The sequence below is a fragment of the Limulus polyphemus genome, unplaced genomic scaffold (genome assembly GCF_000517525.1).
Source record: "Limulus polyphemus unplaced genomic scaffold, Limulus_polyphemus-2.1.2 Scaffold3605, whole genome shotgun sequence".
Classification (NCBI taxonomy): domain Eukaryota; kingdom Metazoa; phylum Arthropoda; class Merostomata; order Xiphosura; family Limulidae; genus Limulus; species Limulus polyphemus.
In genome coordinates, this window is record NW_013669215.1 from 3,216 (window position 1) to 8,750 (window position 5,535).

General features: G+C 33.9%; 1 long non-coding RNA gene across 1 annotated transcript; it reads right to left on the reverse strand.

The window, feature by feature from the left end:
* Window positions 1–872: 872 nt before the first annotated feature.
* Window positions 873–3,820, reverse strand: LOC111088354. The gene is made up of 3 exons (XR_002612891.1): window positions 3,704–3,820; window positions 2,276–2,418; window positions 873–958 (listed from the first exon to the last, which is right to left on the reverse strand). It is a non-coding gene; the product is annotated as an uncharacterized LOC111088354 (long non-coding RNA).
* Window positions 3,821–5,535: the final 1,715 nt, after the last annotated feature.

Here is a 5,535-nt window from a genome sequence, read left to right on the forward strand (position 1 = left end):
TGTTTTGTTTTTTGTTAATGAATTTCGCCCAAAGCTACACAAGGGCTATCTGCGCTAGCCGTCCCTAATTTAGCAGTGTAACACTAGTGGGAAGGCAACTAGTCATCACCACCCACCGCCAACTCTTGGGCTACTCTTTTACCAACGAATAGTGGGATTGACCGTCACATTATAACGCCCCCACGGCTAAAAGGGCGAGCATGTTTGGTGGGACGGGGTGGGAACCCGCGACCCGCAGATTGTGAGGCGAGCGTCCTACCCACCTGGCCATGCCGGGCTCTCTCCAGGCCCAACCTATAGGTGGGTGAATGTATGACTCAACGCTGTTACTTGTCAAAATAAATATTGTTCAAAAGTTAAACACCGTTCTGTTACACTGCAGAAATGTGTGCTTGTGTTTTCCTATGGCAAAGCCACATTGGGCTATCTACCGTGTCCCCCGACTGGAATCGAACCCTTGATTTTAAGGTTACAAATCCGAAGACTTACCGCTCTCCCACCGAGGGACTACAAAAATGACAGATACATAAAACTAGTAAATACAACCAGTACGAAGTAGTCGATAAGTCGCAACTCTGAAAAAAACCCTAGTAACTACAACCAGTATGAAGCAATCGACAAGTCACAACTCTAACTAAACGCTCGTAAATACAACCAATATGAAGTAGTCGATAAGTCACAACTCTGATTTGTGTATAGTCTGAAACGTGCAGCTGTTTTCTCGTTTGGAAAAATATTAACGTGATGTATCAAAGTAGATATTCAACAAATCAAAGTTAATCTTTTTAGCCTCATTGAAATGCCACAATATATATATTTTGGAACCTCAATGCTACTGCAAAACTATTTCATAAGCGTCTATTTATACATATAGTCTCATACTTACGTGTAATTTCTACCAGGACAGCTTTTCACACATTCTCTCGGAGGGGTTCGGTTAGGATTATAATAAAGGTACCTGTTTAAAAGAACACTTTCATTTAAACATTCACATCCATGAGTATAGTTTATTTTTTTAATAATACAATTGATTGAGAAGGTAACTGAATGTTAACCTAAAACACGAATAACAAACAAATGGCAGCTACAGAACGATGTTACCTGAAAATACGAAGCAATTATTAATACTGTTGGAAGGTAAGAAAAAAAAAGCCTGATTAGGGTGGCTTGTTTGAAACACCATCCGCTTATTTTACTTTCGCTTAAAGAGATTATAATTGTTTGTTATTTTCAATTTAAATCTTAACCTGTTATTGTTCCCTAATTTCTTCAGTGGTATTTCAAGTCATATAAATGAGAGTTAACTGGTAAAATAAAAGATTTACTATGATAAGAGAGGACAACTTGGTAAATAAAAGATTTACTGTGTTAAGAGAGGACAACTTGGTAAAATAAAAGATTTACTGTGTTAAGAGAGGATAACTTGGTAACATAAAAGATTTATTGTGATAAGAGATGAAAACTTGGTAAAATAAAATATTTCCTGTTATAAGAGAGGACAACTTGGTAAAATAAAAGATTTCCTGTTATAAGAGAGGACAACTTGGTAAAATAAAATATTTCCTGTTATAAGTGAGGACAACTTGGTAAAATAAAAGATTTACTGTGATAAGAGAGGAAAACTTGGTAAATAAAAAACTTCCTGTTATAAGAGAGGACAACTTGGTAAAATAAAAGATTTACTGTGTTAAGAGAGGACAACTTGGTAAAATAAAAGATTTACTGTGTTAAGAGAGAGAGGACAACTTGGTAAAATAAAAGATATACTGTGTTAAGAGAGGACAACTTGGTAAATAAAATATTTCCTGTTATAAGAGAGGACAACTTGGTAAAATAAAAGATTTCCTGTTATAAGAAAGGAAAACTTGGTAAAATAAAAGATTTCCTGTTATAAGAGAGGACAACTTGGTAAAATAAAAGATTTACTGTGTTAAGAGAGGACAACTTGGTAAAATAAAAGATTTCCTGTTAATCTACACAAAAAAACATCACAACATCTTTTACCCTCTCCATCTCCACTTACATTTTTTTAACTCTGCGTGCTTTATAATATTTGCAGAACCTTCTCATTCATTCCAAACAATTGTTTTATTTTACACATTATCGTCTATCTCTGTTCTTCCTAGTCCTAATTCTTTTCTTCTATTACCAGTATATTCTTCTTCTTCCTCATTCTTCCCCCTTGCGTCTTCCAGTAATTCGAAATCTCAAATTCTAAATCCCAATCAGTCATTTATTACTTTTTCATTACTTTAAATAAAATAAATGGACTTACGGTTTATCAACGGTGTTTTGACCCGACTGATGAGCACCGGGGATTTCTACATTTTTTTTTCCACACACGTTGCCATAGCTGTCACAACCATACAGCAATCGTTCCGGTTCTCCCTTTTCCACAGCAAGAAAAATCACATAACCCTAAAAACAGATAATATTTATTTTATAACACTTAATTTTTAAAACTCCATTTCTTGTGATACAGTACAACTCCAATTAAAAACAATATGGATTATTATAGCTTGTAATATACATAAATTCGTCTTGTCTGTGGCCAATTACTATAGCTTGTAATATACATGAATTCGTCTTGTCTGTGTGGCCAATTAGCTTGTAATATACATGAATTCGTCTTGTCTGTGTGGCCAATTAGCTTGTAATATACATGAATTAGTCTTGTCTGTGGCCAATTATTTAGCGTGCCAGAATTGTGAATTCAAAGATTCATCTTTTGCGACTGGTTGCCGCAGAAACATTCAAAACTCTTTGGAAACTCTTTCAATTAATCAGGAGTTGGCGGTGAATGCTATTGACTAGCTGCCTTCCCTCTAGTCTATAACTTCAAAAGTAGGGACGTTTACGTGCAGATAGCCCTTAATTGTGAAATTTTGCGCAAAATTCCGAAACAAAAATTTTTGTTTATTATAAAGAAATTGGGGTATCTAAGTTATAAGTTACATACCGAGAATAACAGTCTTTGAGAGTCTTATGGCAAGATGAGCTTTGTCGTTTTCAAAAAAAGAAAATATTAAGCCTGTATATAAATTAATCACTGCATATCACTATATTAAATAAAATTATTACAGAAAGAAATGCAAGGAACCATTCTTGATGCAGTTTCAAATAATTTAAGAACTTTGGTTCTGGTTTTATATCTGCGCGCGAGCATGTGTGTGTGTGTGTATTGAACTTTTTAGCCACATAATTGAGGCTATTTAATCTTGTAAAAGAGGTTTTTAGATACTTTGCGGACGAACTTGAAATGAGTTTAAGTATTTAGGTGAGGCACTATGTGTGGATAGTGTCTGTATATCTGTGTTACAATGGGATAAGTTGGTAGTAAAAATTGTATGAATCTGTGGAGATTACTGTAGTGTTCTATTTAAACTTATGGTAATGGCTTCAATCAACAGCTATTGTATAAATCATATGGACATTATTCTAAGTATTCAAAATACCCTGTGCAGATAGCTACTTTAAGTACATCTAAATACGAATGGAATAAAATGGAAAAACTATTCGTGAAATCAACCAAGTAAAAAGGATAATTACATTTTTAAAGTTATGTAAACAACGTAAAAAGGAATAGAGAAGTGTTATGAAGATCTAAGTCTAGTAAATAAAAATATCTTTAAAGGTTCTTCAAAAAAAAAGAAATGTTATAAAATTTAGAAAGAATAAATAAAGAAAAAACAAACGGTCTTACCAGAAAGCCACAAAAAGTCGCAAACAGCAAAAGAAATATTACATCTCTGCATTGTCGGTCTCTTATTGGTCCTTCAAAATTTTCGAAATCCTGAGGGACTGTTCTTCCATTTACCTGAAAGAAAATAATTTTGAATCAGGAGGCGCTAGTACTCCACTATGTTATTAACTTACGATCAACCATAAAAAAAGAAGAAATGCATGTGATGTTGGAAGTTTGAAGTCAATTGTACAAAGAAAACACGCGTGAGTAATGATACTACAAAATCTAGCCGATGTGACTCGAATAATTATTTGACAAAAAAGCTTCGGCATCTTTTGAACAAAAAATCTATATGTTTCCAGTTAGTGAAACGTCAACGTCTCTGACGATAAGTTAAAACAGAGCATACAAACAAACAGGCTATACTGAATATCTATTGAAGCAAAAGGCTATAGTTGTTGTGTGATGTGTATAGCTAAGTATATAAACTCACAATAAGTGTTTAGAAAAATAATTCAGTTGTCTATTAATCTCAGAAATCTTGTTTACTGAAATATTCCATTATGCACCTATTCATGTTAATAAAGGTGTAGTTACGCCAAAGATAGTCATACAGTTTAAAGGACATGAGATGTTTCGGTAGACCCAAGGGTTGTCGAAACACTTCAGGTCATTCATATTGAACCAATGGTATTTATAGGATTTTTTTTTTTACTGGGGGGGGGGGGCATAAAGAGAGAAAAGAGATAGTTTGGGTAACAGAAAAAATAATATTTTCATATCATTTGGAGGCACAATGTAGAGAAATTAAGTCTTAAACGACTATGTCTCAAATGGGGGCGGTTGGAGAGTAGATCACTTTAATGGGGGGTCTACTGCCCTTTCCAATCGACCCCGGTGGACACACCGCTATTTACACGTTGTTTTTATGCCTTACTTTAATATATTTCAGTATTAAAGAGCCTACGTATGTACAAATGGTAAAATTATATTTGTTTTTTTTTTTGTTTTTATTGGCTTCATGATAGGATAACTGATTAATCAAGTTACTAAACATGGCTCGTATTCTGTTCGTGAGTATCCGTAGGAATAAAACAGTAGTGAAGAAAAGAGTTACAAAGTGGGGGTGTTTGGCTATATGTGCAGATTTTACAAAGAGAGATTCAAAGCATAAGGAGCTGCTAAAAGCATAATCTAAGAGGGTCTGGGGGTATGTTCCCCAGAAAATTAATATAATAATATAATTTACAGTTGCTATATAAGTCAAATATCTAAACTTTGGGTAGCACTCCTGGTTCCGACGCCTCTGTTAGGGAATTCAAATTATTAACAGTCAGATTTCAGATTATTAACAGTCAAAGTTCAGATTTGTCTTACTGTAACTTAACCTATACAATAACGAGAAGACAATTTAAACGGGGTTTGTGTAACAACTTATAAATTGTCACCGAAATGTAAACATTGGTTTTGAGATCACAGGTTCAGTTCGAAAGGTCAGAAGCGTACATTTGTGAAAACCAATTGTCAAAATTTTAAACCTGCTATGTTCTATGCATTAATTTAAATATTTCTGAAACACGAAAACCGAATACCCAGTTTACAAGTGTTAAGTACTATAGCAAATTAACTGTATGTGATTATCTCTTTATTCACCAATCCTTTTTTTTTCTTTATGTTCGATGAAACTGTCCATTTGAAATAATAACGAGTTAATCTTATCTGGCTTCTGAAATATACTCTCTACTTTGTTTGGCCCTTTTTTTTGTAATTGAAAATCGAAAGATAAGGGCTGTCAAAATCGTAAATAATAATCAACGTTAAACTGGTACACTGAGGATGACGTTGTAACG